This window comes from Cherax quadricarinatus, chromosome 18 (genome assembly GCF_038502225.1).
Source record: "Cherax quadricarinatus isolate ZL_2023a chromosome 18, ASM3850222v1, whole genome shotgun sequence".
Lineage (NCBI taxonomy): Eukaryota > Metazoa > Arthropoda > Malacostraca > Decapoda > Parastacidae > Cherax > Cherax quadricarinatus.
This window is the reverse complement of record NC_091309.1, coordinates 39,880,234-39,897,733: the sequence shown is the minus strand read 5'-3', so window position 1 is coordinate 39,897,733 and position 17,500 is coordinate 39,880,234. Positions and strand designations below refer to the sequence as shown.

General features: G+C 44.4%; 1 protein-coding gene across 1 annotated transcript in view; it reads left to right on the top strand.

Annotated features, from left to right (window-relative positions):
• Nucleotides 1-17,500, top strand: part of LOC128689500 (immunoglobulin domain-containing protein oig-4) — a 362,237-nt gene that overhangs the window by 151,341 nt on the left and 193,396 nt on the right. The gene's annotated exons all lie outside the window — the stretch shown is intronic.

Below are 17,500 nucleotides of genomic sequence, written 5' to 3'. Positions count from 1 at the left end.
TGTGAGGGAGAGGCAGATAGTGTGTCATCAACACCGGTGGTGATAGTGTGTCATCAACACCGGTGGTGATAGTGTGTCATCAACACCGGTGGTGATAGTGTGTCATCAACACCGGTGGTGATATTGTGTCATCAACACCGGTGGTGATAGTGTGTCATCAACACCGGTGGTGATAGTGTGTCATCAACACCGGTGGTGATAGTGTGTCATCAACACCGGTGGTGATAGTGCGTCATCAACACCGGTGGTGATAGCCATCTCTCTCTCATGTTTTGTTCCAGCTAAAACCCAATATCTATACATATGTCGTGCCGAACAGATAAAACTTGCGATTTGGGCTTAAACAGCAACGCTCTTATATATATATATATATATATATATATATATATATATATATATATATATATATATATATATATATATATATATATATATATATAATAGGTAAATTTGGCCAATCAGCAAGAACTCATTTAAAATTAAGTCCTCTCTAAAAAATTCTCTCTTATACATTTAAAGATATATATTTTTTCATTTATGTTAATGTAAAAATTAATAATTTTGTACCAAAATAACCTTAGAAAATTTACGTGACTTTATTATAACAAGAGTAATTTAATTTAGTTTAATCCAGCTAAATATATTTTAGATAAGCTTACAATAATTTAATAATAAACAAACACAATGAAATATATTTTTTTCGCTAGGTTCAGAATTATTTTTGCGAAATTAATGCATACACAAATTTTCGCTTGTCTCATTCGGCAACAAGAGCGTTGCTATTTAAGCCAAAATAGCAAGTTTTACCTATTCGGCACGACATTATATGTATGTATGTATGTATGAAAGGTTGTGGGACGATGGTAATTCCAAGTGATACAAGAGAATGGGAGAACACAGTTTGTGTAGTACTGAATGTAAGGTGAAGGCGAGGAGGCATGAAACTGTTGTGTCAGGTGACAAGAGGGAATCACCATGGTGCAATATCATGTATGTGCAAGAGTAGCTGAGATATGTTTGTCAGCCTTCTGTTCAATGGTGGTGCACGGAGCAATTATGGATGGTACCTATCACTGCTGGTACCTATCACTGCTGGTACATATCACTGCTGGTACCTATCACTGCTGGTACCTATCACTGTTGAATTCCACTTTTTTCAAGTCCAGGAGATGGTCCTCTCGATGTACGTAAGACACAAGCGTTACTGGTCTACCTGGATGGTGTTGCGGAGGTCAACGCCCCCTCGGTCCAGTCCTTGACCAGACCTCCCGATGTACCTCACTATGTTCACCTGTGTACCTAGCTATGTTCACCTTTGTACCTGGCTCTATTCAATTTTCTACCTAGCTATGTTCACATTTGTATCTGGCTATGTTCACCTGTGATCCTAGCTATGTTCACCCATACACCTGGCTATGTTCACCCATTAATCTGGCTATGTTCACCCATGAGCCTGGTTATGTTCACCTGTGAACCTGGCTATGTTCAGAGAGCAAGAATATTGTTAGGCATTGCAAAAGACCTCCATAGTAAGCATAAACAAGCTAAGAGACAACTCAGTGAGTGTAGTGGCACCAAGACTCTTCAACAGCCTCCTGTCATACATGAAGGCGCAATATCAACAGTCCTCTGGCTGCTGCCTTCAGGGAAAACTTGTTGATTTCCTCAAGTCAATTTCTGATCAGCCTGGCTGTATTATACTGGACTGTGTATTGCTTGCACCAGCAGTCTGATCGATCAGACCACCAACCAGGAGGTCTGGTCTGGGCCCGGACAGCAAAGGTGATGACTCTTGGAATTGACAACGGGTAGATAACGACGCCGTTAACAGCTAACAACGGCACCGTTAACTGACAAAATCGCCGTTACCGACTGAGAACGACACTGAAAATAACCTAAAATAACGTCGATAACAAATGACAACAAGAGCGCTAAGAGGTGACAACGGCGACGTTAACAGGTGACAACGGCGACGTTAACAGGTGACAACGGCGACGTTAACAGGTGACAACGGCGACGTTAACAGAGCGGCTGTCTTCCTCAACTTCATCAACAATATTTAGGTAAAATAAAAATGATCGACTTTAAGATTTGTTCCACAACTTTGAAGATTTTTCTTGTTAAGCGAGTTATTGGTTGTATGTGGAGGTGCCAGGAGGTGCCAGGAGGTGCCAGGAGGAAGTGCCAGGGGATGCCAGGTGCCAGGAGGTGCCAGGAGGAAGTGCCAGGGGGTGCCAGGAGGTGCCAGGTGCCACGAGGTGCCAGGAGGAAGTGCCAGGAGGTGCCAGGTGCCACGAGGTGCCAGGAGGAAGTGCCAGGTGGTGCCATGAGGTGCCAGGAGGTGCCAGGTGGTGCCAGGTGCCAGGAGCCAGGAGGAAGTGCCAGGGGGTGCCAGGTGCCACGAGGTGCCAGAAGGTGCCAAGAGGAGGTGCCAGGTGCCAGGGGGTGCCAGGTGCCATAAGGTGCCAGGAGGTGCCAGGAGGAGCCAGGAGGTGCCAGGAGGTGCCAGGTGGAAGTGCCAGGTGCCAGGAGGAAGCGCCAGGAGGAGGTGCCAGGAGGTGCCAGGAGCCAGGAGGTACCAGGAGGTGCCAGGTGCCAGGAGGAAGTGCCAGGAGGTGCAAGGAGGTGCCAGGGGGTGCCAGGAGCCAGTGGTGCCAGAAGGTGCCAGGAGCCAGGAGGTGCCAGGTGCCAGGAGGTGCCAGGGGGTGCCAGGAGCCAGGTACCAGGTGCCAGGAGGTGCCAAGAGGTGCCAGGTGGTGCCAAGAGGTGCCAGGAAAAGGTGCCAGGAGGTGCCAGGACGTGCCAGGAGCCAGGAGGTGCTAGGAGCCAGGTGGTGCCAGGAGCCAGGTGCCAGGAGGTGCCAGGTGCCAGGAGGTGCCAGGTGCCAGGAGGTGCCAGGAGTTGCCAGAAGGTGCCAGGAGGTGCCAAGAGGTGCCAGAAGGTGCCAGGTTCCAGAAGGTGCCAGGTGCCAGAAGGTGCCACGAGGTGCAGGGAGGAAAAGGTGCCAGAAGGTGCCAGGGGGAGGTGCCAGAAGGTGCCAGGAGTTGCCAGAAGGTGCCAGAAGGTGCCAGGTGCCAGAAGGTGCCAGGAGGAGAAGGTGCCAGGAGGTGCCAGGAGAAGATGCCAGGAGGTGCCAGGAGGAGAAGGTGCCAGGAGGAGGTGCCAGGAGTTGCCAGAAGGTGCCAGGAGGTGCCAGGAGTTGCCAGAAGGTGCCAGGAGTTGGCAGGAGGAGAAGGTTCCAGGAGGAGGTGCCAGGAGTTGCCAGGAGGAGGTGCCAGGTGCCAGGAGAAAGCGCCAGAAGGTGCCAGGAGGAGGTGCCAGGAGTTGCCAGGAGAAGGTGCCAGGAGTAGGTGCCAGGAGGAGGTGCCAGGTGCCAGGAGTTGCCAGTAGGTGCCAGGTGCCAGGAGTAAGTGCCAGGTGCCAGGAGAAAGTGCCAAGAAGAGGTGCCAGGAGAAGATGCAAGGAGGAAGAGGTGCCAAGAGGTGCCAGGAAGAAGAGGTGCTAGAAGGTGCCAGGAAGAGGTGTCAGGAGAAGGTGCCAGGAGGAAGAGGTGTCAGGAGGAAGAGGTGCCAGGAGGAGGTGGTGGTGTGAGGAGCAGGTGTGGGGAAGTGCTGCGAGGCGGCGTGAAGAGGAGGTCCGAGGAAGTGTGAGGAAGAGGTAAGGAGGTGCGAGGTGTGAGGAATCTTAAAGTTGAATGATGCGCGCGCACACACACACACACACACACACACACACACACACACACACACAAACTCACTCTCAACGACACAAAATATTCTCTAAGAGATATCGTTATATATTTCTTCAAGGGTGAGAAGTCTGGTGTTTACGTTGGACTATATTGTGCTAGTACCAACAGCCTGATTGATCCAGTAATCCACTAGGGGGTCTGATTTAGGACCAAGCCGCGGGGTTATGACTTAGGGAAACATCTCTGATGCCTGTGACCAGCTTTAAGAGTTTTCCTACTCTCGCAGCCCAGCCTGGGATCAGGGCCCAGTGGCCCACATATCCATCACAGCCTGGTTGATCTAGCATGTGGCGGACTTAGTGCTCCACTTTCCTCTTGAAAACGTCTACACTCATTCCAGCTATATTTCTGGCATCTGCTGCTATCAGGCTGAATAGTCTTTGATCTCAAATGTTGTACCTATGGTGTACCTGCTTACTACTGAGTACATTTTACACTTCCTTATCTCTCACTGCAACACGATGCTGAGGTAGTGTGCAGATGTGGTGCTACCTACTCCACTCTCCTCCACTTATATATTACACTGGACAACAACAAAAATATGTTGGTTCTGGTACTAAGATAAATGTAACTATTATTATTATTTATTATCACACTGGCCGATTCCCACCAAGGCAGGGTGGCCCGAAAAAGAAAAACTTTCACCATCATTCACTCCATCACTGTCTTGCCAGAAGGGTGCTTTACACTACAGTTTTTAAACTGCAACATTAACACCCTTCCTTCAGAGTGCAGGCACTGTACTTCCCATCTCCAGGACTCAAGTCCGGCCTGCCGGTTTCCCTGAACCCCTTCATAAATGTTACTTTGCTCACACTCCAACAGCACGTCAAGTATTAAAAACCATTTGTCTCCATTCACTCCTATCAAACACGCTCACGCATGCCTGCTGGAAGTCCAAGCCCCTCGCACACAAAACCTCCTTTACCCCCTCCCTCCAACCTTTCCTAGGCCGACCCCTACCCCGCCTTCCTTCCACTACAGACTGATACACTCTTGAAGTCATTCTGTTTCGCTCCATTCTTTCTACATGTCCGAACCACCTCAACAACCCTTCCTCAGCCCTCTGGACAACAGTTTTGGTAATCCCGCACCTCCTCCTAACTTCCAAACTACGAATTCTCTGCATTATATTCACACCACACATTGCCCTCAGACATGACATCTCCACTGCCTCCAGCCTTCTCCTCGCTGCAACATTCATCACCCATGCTTCACACCCATATAAGAGCGTTGGTAAAACAATACTCTCATACATTCCCCTCTTTGCCTCCAAGGACAAAGTTCTTTGTCTCCACAGACTCCTAAGTGCACCGTTCACCCTTTTCCCCTCATCAATTCTATGATTCACCTCATCCTTCATAGACCCATCCGCTGACACGTCCACTCCCAAATATCTGAATACATTCACCTCCTCCATACTCTCTCCCTCCAATCTGATATCCAATCTTTCATCACCTAATATTTTTGTTATCCTCATAACCTTACTCTTTCCTGTATTCACTTTTAATTTTCTTCTTTTGCACACCCTACCAAATTCATCCACCAATCTCTGCAACTTCTCTTCAGAATCTCCTAAGAGCACAGTGTCATCAGCAAAGAGCAACTGTGACAACTCCCACTTTACGTGTGATTCTTTATCTTTTAACTCCACGCCTCTTGTCAAGACCCTCGCATTTACTTCTCTTACAACCCCATCTATAAATATATTAAACAACCACGGTGACATCACACATCCTTGTCTAAGGCCTACTTTTACTGGGAAATAATTTCCCTCTTTCCTATGTACTCTAACTTGAGCCTCACTATCCTCGTAAAAACTCTTCACTGCTTTCAGTAACCTACCTCCTACACCATACACCTGCAACATCTGCCACATTGCCCCCCTATCCACCCTGTCATACGCCTTTTCCAAATCCATAAATGCCACAAAGACCTCTTTAGCCTTATCTAAATACTGTTCACTTATATGTTTCACTGTAAACACCTGGTCCACACACCCCCTACCTTTCCTAAAGCCTCCTTGTTCATCTGCTATCCTATTCTCAGTCTTACTTTTAATTCTTTCAATAATAACTCTACCATACACTTTACCAGGTATACTCAACAGACTTATCCCCCTATAATTTTTGCACTCTCTTTTGTCCCCTTTGCCTTTATACAAAGGAACTATGCATGCTCTCTGCCAATCCCTAGGTACCTTACCCTCTTCCATACATTTATTAAATAATTGCACCAACCACTCCAAAACTATATCCCCACCTGCTTTTAACATTTCTATCTTTATCCCATCAATCCCGGCTGCCTTAACCCCTTTCATTTTACCTACTGCCTCACGAACTTCCCACACACTCACAACTGGCTCTTCCTCACTCCTACAAGATGTTATTCCTCCTTGCCCTATACACGAAATCACAGCTTCCCTATCTTCATCAACATTTAACAATTCCTCAAAATATTCCCTCCATCTTCCCAATACCTCTAACTCTCCATTTAATAACTCTCCTCTCCTATTTTTAACTGACAAATCCATTTGTTCTCTAGGCTTCCTTAACTTGTTAATCTCACTCCAAAACTTTTTCTTATTTTCAACAAAATTTGTTGATAACATCTCACCCACTCTCTCATTTGCTCTCTTTTTACATTGCTTCACCACTCTCTTAACCTCTCTCTTTTTCTCCATATACTCTTCCCTCCTTGCATCACTTCTACTTTGTAAAAACTTCTCATATGCTAACTTTTTCTCCCTTACTACTCTCTTTACATCATCATTCCACCAATCGCTCCTCTTCCCTCCCGCACCCACTTTCCTGTAACCACAAACTTCTGCTGAACACTCTAACACTACATTTTTAAACCTACCCCATACCTCTTCGACCCCATTGCCTATGCTCTCATTAGCCCATCTATCCTCCAATAGCTGTTTATATCTTACCCTAACTGCCTCCTCTTTTAGTTTATAAACCTTCACCTCTCTCTTCCCTGATGCTTCTATTCTCCTTGTATCCCATCTACCTTTTACTCTCAGTGTAGCTACAACTAGAAAGTGATCTGATATATCTGTGGCCCCTCTATAAACATGTACATCCTGAAGTCTACTCAACAGTCTTTTATCTACCAATACATAATCCAACAAACTACTGTCATTTCGCCCTACATCATATCTTGTATACTTATTTATCCTCTTTTTCTTAAAATATGTATTACCAATAACTAAACCCCTTTCTATACAAAGTTCAATCAAAGGGCTCCCATTATCATTTACACCTGGCACCCCAAACTTACCTACCACACCCTCTCTAAAAGTTTCTCCTACTTTAGCATTCAGGTTCCCTACCACAATTACTCTCTCACTTGGTTCAAAGGCTCCTATACATTCACTTAACATCTCCCAAAATCTCTCTCTCTCCTCTGCATTCCTCTCTTCTCCAGGTGCATACACGCTTATTATGACCCACTTCTCGCATCCAACCTTTACTTTAATCCACATAATTCTTGCATTTACACATTCATATTCTCTTTTCTCCTTCCATAACTGATCTTTCAACATTGCTGCTACCCCTTCCTTTGCTCTAATTCTCTCAGATACTCCAGATTTAATCCGATTTATTTCCCCCCACTGAAACTCCCCTACCCCCTTCAGCTTTGTTTCGCTTAGGGCCAGGACATCCAACTTCTTTTCATTCATAACATCAGCAATCATCTGTTTCTTGTCATCTGCACTACATCCACGCACATTTAAGCATCCCAGTTTTATAAAGTTTTTCTTCTTCTCTTTTTTAGTAAATGTCTACAGGAGAAGGGGTTACTAGCCCATTGCTCCTGGCATTTTAGTCGCCTCATACGACACGCATGCTTACGGAGGAAAGATTCTTTTCCACTTCCCCATGGACAATAGAAGAAATAAAGAAGAACAAGAGCTATTTAGAAAAAGGAGAAAAACCTAGATGTATGTATATATATATGCATGTGCGTGTCTGTGAAGTGTGACCAAAGTGTAAGTAGGAGTAGCAAGATATCCCTGTTATCTAGCGTGTTTATGAGACAGAAAAAGAAACCAGCAATCCTACCATCATGCAAAACAGTTACAGGTTTCTGTTTCACAGTCATCTGGCAGGACGGTAGTACTTCCCTGGGTGGTTGCTGTCTACCAACCTACTACCTAATTGATTCCTAATTAATTTGAAAGCGAAACTGAGCTAACACGGAAGGATTTTTAGTTGCTTGAAAACATAATTTCATTTATAATCATATTCCATCAAAATTTACAGCACAGGTAATGAGTCATTAAAAACTTATTCTCTATTATAAAGTGACTGATAAAGAATGTTTCCAGCAATGTAATCTGACTGCAAGTACAATATATTGAAAAATTCTTTAAGCATTTGGCTTTACACTTGAAACTAACAGTGGTGTCTCTGAAGACACCAACAGTAGTCTCCCATCATGTTGTGACTAACAGTGGTGTCTCTGAAGACACCAACAGTAGTCTGCCATCATGTTATGACTAACAGTGGTGTCTCTGAAGACACCAACAGTAGTCTGCCATCATGTTGTGACTAACAGTGGTGTCTCTGAAGATACCAACAGTAGTCTCCCATCATGTTGTGACTAACAGTGGTGTCTCTGAAGACACCAACAGTAGTCTGCCATCATGTTATGACTAACAGTGGTGTCTCTGAAGACACCAACAGTAGTCTGCCATCATGTTGTGACTAACAGTGGTGTCTCTGAAGACACCAACAGTAGTCTCCCATCATGTTGTGACTAACAGTGGTGTCTCTGAAGACACCAACAGTAGTCTGCCATCATGTTGTGACTAACAGTGGTGTCTCTGAAGACACCAACAGTAGTCTGCCATCATGTTATGACTAACAGTGGTGTCTCTGAAGACACCAACAGTAGTCTGCCATCATGTTGTGACTAACAGTGGTGTGTCTGAAGACACCAACAGTAGTCTCCCATCATGTTGTGACTAACAGTGGTGTCTCTGAAGACACCAACAGTAGTCTGCCATCATGTTATGACTAACAGTGGTGTCTCTGAAGACACCAACAGTAGTCTGCTATCATGTTATGACTAACAGTGGTGTCTCTGAAGACACCAACAGTAGTCTCCCATCATGTTGTGACTAACAGTGGTGTCTCTGAAGACACCAACAGTAGTCTGCCATCATGTTATGACTAACAGTGGTGTCTCTGAAGACACCAACAGTAGTCTGCCATCATGTTGTGACTAACAGTGGTGTCTCTGAAGACACCAACAGTAGTCTGCCATCATGTTATGACTAACAGTGGTGTCTCTGAAGACACCAACAGTAGTCTGCCATCATGTTATGACTAACAGTGGTGTCTCTGAAGACACCAACAGTAGTCTGCCATCATGTTATGACTAACAGTGGTGTCTCTGAAGACACCAACAGTAGTCTGCCATCATGTTATGACTAACAGTGGTGTCTCTGAAGACACCAACAGTAGTCTGCCATCATGTTATGACTAACAGTGGTGTCTCTGAAGACACCAACAGTAGTCTGCCATCATGTTGTGACTAACAGTGGTGTCTCTGAAGAAACCAACAGTAGTCTCCCATCATGTTGTGACTAACAGTGGTGTCTCTGAAGAAACCAACAGTAGTCTCCCATCATGTTATGACTAACAGTGGTGTCTCTGAAGAAACCAACAGTAGTCTGCCATCATGTTGTGACTAACAGTGGTGTCTCTGAAGACACCTACAGTAGTCTCCCATCATAGTGGGAATGAAACGTTCTGACAACATACCTCCACTGTACTGATACCGCCACCCTCACTGGGGGTCAGTTTTGATACCTTTGATAGACCTTTGAAGAGTTTCGAGAGTTTCACTACTCTCGGAGCCAGGCCATGCCAAGCTCGTCTAGTGCTTGCCTGGTCAACCAGGCTGTTGCTCCTGAAAGCCCGCTGCCCCACATATCCGTCACAGTCTGGTTAATCTGGCACCTGGTGAAGATACTTGTCCAGTTTCCTCTTGAAGGCTTCTACACTTGTTCCAGCAGTGTTTCTGATATCTTCTGGTAAGATGCTGAATAGTCTGGGACCCCGGATGTTGATACAGTGTTCCCTTATTGTCCCCACCGCACCCCTGCTCCTCACTGAGTTTATTTTACACTTCCTCCCATATCTCTCAGTCCAGTATGTTGTTATGGCAGTGTGTAGATTTGCGACCAAGCCCTCGAGTACCTTCCAGGTATATATTATCATGTACCTCTCTCTCCTCCGCTCCAATGAGTACATGTTCAAGACTTGCAGGCGTTCCCAGTAGTTTACGTGCTTTACTGGCTCAATGTGAGCCGTAAACGATCTCTGTATTTGTTTCAGCTCCGATATTTCTCCTGCCCTGAACGGGGCCGTCAGCACTGAGCAATATTCTAAGTGAGGGAGCACTAGCTATTTGAAGTGTCACCATCGGCATTGTTTCCTTGTTTTGAAAGTTCTCAATACCCACCCCGTCATCTTCCTGGCTGTCGTGATCTTTGTCTTGTTATGGTCTTTAAAAGAAAGGTCCGCTGACATAATTATTCCTAGGTCTTTTACGTGTTCCTTACGTTCTATTTGGTGACCCTCTTGAGTTTTGTATATAGTGCTCCTTTGAGTTCTTCATTCTTTCCATACCTAAGCAGCTGGAACTTATCACCATTGAACGTCATGTTGTTTTCCACTGCCCACTGGAAAACCCTGCTAATGTCTTCCTGTACTTTTTCAGTGTCCTCTACCGTACTGACTTTTATGCTTATTTTAGTGTCATCTGCAAGTGATGATACAAAAGTGTGTCGGGTGTTTTTATCTATGTCTGCTATGGGGATGAGAAACAGCAGAGGTGCCAGAACAGTGCCTTGGGGCACTGAGCTTTTTACCTCGCTGACGCTGGATCTGGCCCTGTTCACTTCTACTTTTTGTGTTCTGTGTGTTAGGAACCCGAAAATCCATCTGCCTACCTGGCCCAGCAAATACTCCGTCCTTAAGCTCTGCGTCAGTTAAAACTCCAAATTTTTGCTTAAGGCAAAGAAATCCTTCCTCACAATATATACCATTTATAAACTTTTTCTTTAGTCCCAACTTTATATGCAATGGTGGAAGAAATATGTGGAACGTTGAATTTTCATGGTCACTCTTTGTCGTAGTGGTTAGCATCCTCACAACTGTTCCACAAACAAAGGAAGCAAATTGGTTTGTGTAACCAAGTTGGAGAGAGAGTATTAACAGTCACTTTTAGGTCCTCACATATATCCCACTTACAGTCGTTGTAATTTGTTAGTCTGAATATAATTTCCATGGACTCGTATGTTTCCTTTACTCCCACATCACGAGTCACTGACACAGATGACTTTTCACTGTGGCTGTGAAGGAACACGGCTTTCAAACCAACCTTACTGGAATTGATGAATAGTCTCCATTCATCAGAATGGTGTTTATAGCTCAGTTCCTTTATAAAATCATTCACAATAGTGCAGAAACACACCATTCTCCATTTGATAGAATGGTGTGCAAGAAAATGACATATCTTTGTTTATACTAAAAGGTTCCACTGTTGTAAGCTTGATACAAACAGTTCTGCTTTGACAAGTCGAGGTCTTTAACAAGGTCATTTATCTCCTGTAATGTTATTAAGTGAGGATGCTTAATTATTATTATTATAATAAAAAAGAAGCGTTTAACCACATGAGGAAACTTAAAAGTCTCAGAATTTGATGGTTCATAAAGATGAGTGTTATCCTAGTTTCTTCACGTTGAGTGTCATAAGCAACAGGTGGGACGAATATAGCAGTGTCCACTATGTGGCTCAAGTATAGCAGTGTCCTCACTATGTGGCTCAGGTTTTAATATTGACTCACAATCTGGATATGTTATCTTATTCCTGTTTTTCCTGGGAAAACCAACCACATTAACCAGGCAGGAGTAACAGTCATCCCGGCGATTCTTCGGTTCTCGCCACACCACTGGGACTACGAATGGCAATGATGTACGCTTCTATTCAGCCAATGTGTCAGTTCAAAGGTACAGTACATGTGTGTAGAGATCATGTTTTATCTTCATCAGCCAACTTGTAACACAAGTAGTGTTTGTATGTAGTCTTGACACGATTTTTAATATTTTTCGTTGATGACGTGTAAACTTACTATTTACATCACAAAAACAGTCTGCACTGTTCAGTCATCCTCGTCTGTTCATGTTAATCTGAAACAGAGATCTTATATAATAGAGCAAAATAATTCTATTGTAAACGTGGCAGAGAAATGTAATTTAAGTAAAATTAACACCAATGTCAACAATGAATAGTAACCTTTTGTAAACACGTCTGAACACTAGGATGGCCAGGGCACAAATGATGGTCTTCAACTCTTCCTGACAAACAGGTATGATGTGTAGGATTCATGTTTATGTATATAAGCAGACAGCCACAAGGTGCTTCTGTGTTGCACTCAGGTATCTGTCACTACATTGATCCAGAGTGTACTTTCAGGCAATTCCAGTAATTTAAATGTTTTACTGGCTCTCCGCGGATAGTAAAAGATCTGTGTGTGTATTCTAGCTGTGATATCTTTCCTGCTCTGATGAGAAACCTCAGTACTTAACAATATTCTACAGGGGAGACCACAAGTGATGTGAAAAGTGTTACCGTTGGTCTTATTTTTTTATTGTGAAAATTATAATTATCAGTCCTGATATTTTCCTGCTGTTTACAGCACTTTCCTTATTGTGTTCTCTGAATAATTACGTCAGCTAATATAATACCCAAGTTTCCCAACGTTTCTCTCGTTCTATGAGATGGTTCTCTTATGTTTTGTACCCAATGTGCCTTTTAAGTTCTTCATTCTTTCCTTACATGAGCAACTGGGATGTCACCACTGAACATCATGTTACTGACTATTGCCCACTGGAAGACTGCTGATATGATTCGTAATTTTTTCCTTTCTACCAATATAACTTTCATGCTTCTGTATCATTCGCACGAGACTGTGGCTAGTGTTTTCATCTATATCTTGCTATGAAGAGGAGAAACGAGCCTTAAGAATCTGAGCTTTGTACTCTGCTAAAGTAAGAGTGCATCTTGTTTACTGTGTTCTAGTCATCAGAAAAATTAATATCCATTCGACTACTGACCTAATTTTATGGATCATATTTATCAAATGTCTTTGTGAAGTCCGTGAAGACAACACAACACCAGCATCACAGTTTTCTTCCAGATGCTACGTGAATTTGTCGTAAAGGATGGGTAATTGTGACAAGCAAGATCTTCCTGCTCTAAATCCATGTTGGTTTAGGTTGTGCAGTTAATACTTTACCATAAATTATTATAATCAAAAAGAAGCGCTAAGTCACAAGGGCTATACAGCGCTGCAGGGTAGGGAAGGAAGCGAGGGTATTGGGCGGCAGAAGGGGGGAGGAATGATCAGTAGGTTACAGAAAACAGCGCGGCAGGGGACAGTGCGACTTTACCATAAAGTTTGTGATTTGACGTCTCATCACTGTTTTAAAGACGTGTGTGTGTGTGTGTGTGTGTGTGTGTGTGTGTGTGTGTGTGTGTGTGTGTGTGTGTGTGTGTGTGTGTGTGTGTGTGTGTGTGTGTGACGTTAGTGCAAGCGGTTTGTATTTTCTTTTCTGAGAGAGCTCTATTACCATTGTACAGAGGAGTTATGTCTGCACTAAGGTCTCTGGGTTTACAATTAGATCTAAGGTGTTTATATAAAGGATGCCGAGTATTACAGCCACAGTATGGTGCTTTTTTTATTCTCTAAGGATATAGTGTTTTCGTGCTAGTGGTATTTTCCGCTTTTATATAAGAAAGTTCATGATCGCCTTCCAGGCGCTACGTGAGTGCCAATATTTTATATTTCTTGTTCGAATACTGGAAAATTTCAGTTCACATCAAATATACAATTTGTAGTGTGTTACTGACGTTGACGTATATTAATTTTTTTTTTATTTACTTATTCCATTTTCGTAAATCATCATACGAACTTCCGGTGGTTTAAAGTGCCAATTCTAAATGAGATCTTAACTTTCACTTAACATGTCTAGAAATATTCAAAAAATTTTGTGATTCTGTGGACAGCTTTTTGGTTCCATTTGAATGTTTTCTGTCTGGTATTAATGTTTAAGTTTGTGGTGTTTACCAGTAGTGTCTAGACGGAGATTATCCTGACTGTGTTGTCACATACTCTCCTGTTGCAGTACTTCATGTATTATAAATTTATTCCTGTGCCACTGCAATGGCACAGAAATATATTCATAATACAATAAACACTGCTCGAAAATGGTTTATTATTCTAGGGGATATATGTATCTAAATATATTAAAAATCAGTGTTTAGTGTACAAAACCCAGTCTTGTCCCTCAGGTCTCACTCACACACACAGTCTTGTCCCTCAGGTCTCACTCACACACACAGTCTTGTCCCTCAGGTCTCACTCACACACACAGTCTTGTCCCTCAGGTCTCACTCACACACACAGTCTTGTCCCTCAGGTCTCACTCACACACACAGTCTTGTCCCTCAGGTCTCACTCACACACACAGTCTTGTCCCTCAGGTCTCACTCACACATACAGTCTTGTCCCTCAGGTCTCACACACACAGTCTTGTCCCTCAGGTCTCACTCACACACACAGTCTTGTCCCTCAGGTCTCACTCACACACCCAGTCTTGTCCCTCAGGTCTCACACACACAGTCTTGTCCCTCAGGTCTCACTCACACATACAGTCTTGTCCCTCAGGTCTCACACACACAGTCTTGTCCCTCAGGTCTCACTCACACACACAGTCTTGTCCCTCAGGTCTCACTCACACACATAGTCTTGTCCCTCAGGTCTCACTCACACACATAGTCTTGTCCCTCAGGTCTCACTCACACACACAGTCTTGCCCCTCAGGTCTCACTCACACACACAGTCTTGTCCCTCAGGTCTCACTCACACACCCAGTCTTGTCCCTCAGGTCTCACTCACACACACAGTCTTGTCCCTCAGGTCTCACTCACACACACAGTCTTGTCCCTCAGGTCTCACTCACACACACAGTCTTGTCCCTCAGGTCTCACTCACACACACAGTCTTGTCCCTCAGGTCTCACTCACACACACAGTCTTGTCCCTCAGGTCTCACTCACACACACAGTCTTGTCCCTCAGGTCTCACTCACACACACAGTCTTGTCCCTCAGGTCTCACTCACACACACAGTCTTGTCCCTCAGGTCTCACTCACACACACAGTCTTGTCCCTCAGGTCTCACTCACACACACAGTCTTGTCCCTCAGGTCTCACTCACACACACAGTCTTGTCCCTCAGGTCTCACTCACACACACAGTCTTGTCCCTCAGGTCTCACTCACACACACAGTCTTGTCCCTCAGGTCTCACTCACACACACAGTCTTGTCCCTCAGGTCTCACTCACACACACAGTCTTGTCCCTCAGGTCTCACTCACACACACAGTCTTGCCCCTCAGGTCTCACTCACACACACAGTCTTGTCCCTCAGGTCTCACTCACACACCCAGTCTTGTCCCTCAGGTCTCACTCACACACACAGTCTTGCCCCTCAGGTCTCACTCACACACACAGTCTTGTCCCTCAGGTCTCACTCACACACCCAGTCTTGTCCCTCAGGTCTCACTCACACACAAAGTCTTGTCCCTCAGGTCTCACTCACACACACAGTCTTGTCCCTCAGGTCTCACTCACACACACAGTCTTGTACCTCAGGTCTCACTCACACACACAGTCTTGTCCCTCAGGTCTCACTCACACACACAGTCTTGTCCCTCAGGTCTCACTCACACACACAGTCTTGTCCCTCAGGTCTCACTCACACACACAGTCTTGTCCCTCAGGTCTCACTCACACACACAGTCTTGTCCCTCAGGTCTCACTCACACACACAGTCTTGTCCCTCAGGTCTCACTCACACACACAGTCTTGTCCCTCAGGTCTCACTCACACACACAGTCTTGTACCTCAGGTCTCACTCACACACACAGTCTTGTCCCTCAGGTCTCACTCACACACACAGTCTTGTCCCTCAGGTCTCACTCACACACACAGTCTTGTCCCTCAGGTCTCACTCACACACACAGTCTTGTCCCTCAGGTCTCACTCACACACCCAGTCTTGTCCCTCAGGTCTCACTCACACACACAGTCTTGTCCCTCAGGTCTCACTCACACACAGTCTTGTCCCTCAGGTCTCACTCACACACACAGTCTTGTCCCTCAGGTCTCACTCACACACACAGTCTTGTCCCTCAGGTCTCACTCACACACCCAGTCTTGTCCCTCAGGTCTCACTCACACACACAGTCTTGTCCCTCAGGTCTCACTCACACACACAGTCTTGTCCCTCAGGTCTCACTCACACACACAGTCTTGTCCCTCAGGTCTCACTCACACACACAGTCTTGTCCCTCAGGTCTCACTCACACACACAGTCTTGTCCCTCAGGTCTCACTCACACACACAGTCTTGTCCCTCAGGTCTCACTCACACACACAGTCTTGTCCCTCAGGTCTCACTCACACACACAGTCTTGTCCCTCAGGTCTCACTCACACACACAGTCTTGTACCTCAGGTCTCACTCACACACACAGTCTTGTCCCTCAGGTCTCACTCACACACACAGTCTTGTCCCTCAGGTCTCACTCACACACACAGTCTTGTCCCTCAGGTCTCACTCACACACACAGTCTTGTCCCTCAGGTCTCACTCACACACCCAGTCTTGTCCCTCAGGTCTCACTCACACACACAGTCTTGTCCCTCAGGTCTCACTCACACACACAGTCTTGTCCCTCAGGTCTCACTCACACACACAGTCTTGTCCCTCAGGTCTCACTCACACACCCAGTCTTGTCCCTCAGGTCTCACTCACACACCCAGTCTTGTCCCTCAGGTCTCACTCACACACACATTCTTGTCCCTCAGGTCTCACTCACACACACAGGTTGTAAGTACTCATGTACTGTTCACGTTCAAGTTGTGCAAGACAGGTATAAAATAGAGAAGATGAAAGTTAAGACACCAGATGTTACACGTGTGTCTTAACTTTCACTTTCAAGTTACAAGTGAATTCTTTATACGCTATGTACACTGTGGGGAACATACTCGTACAGTATATATATATATATATATATATATATATATATATATATATATATATATATATATATATATATATATATATATATATATATAAATGAGATCACAGGATACAAATATTCACGACACCCTAATCAGCCTCTCCAAGATAGTTATAACGCCGAACTTGTAAAACAGTGACCATCAAACACCTTTAAGGTAGACACAGAGAAAAGTATCATAACATAAAAGAGTCTGCAACCATTCACAGGACATATGGAACCTACATAAAGCCTTGTCAGATAAAACACAACAGTAAACTCTGACACACCACTAAAAAAATCCAGTATATGCAAAATCTTATATAGGAACTTATAGACAGGAAGAGAAGGACTGTTGTAGCCAGCAGCAGTACTTCTACACTGAACCATTAATAAGCTACATTAGATCTGGATACACAGGCACTCTCCACTATAGGCAGTTTCCAGAAATTTCTGAGAAGCTGGAGTAGGTGAACGATAATCACAGATGCATCTTGCTCTCTCTCTCTCATATATATATATATATATATATATATATATATATATATATATATATATATATATATATATATATATATATATATATATATATATATATATATA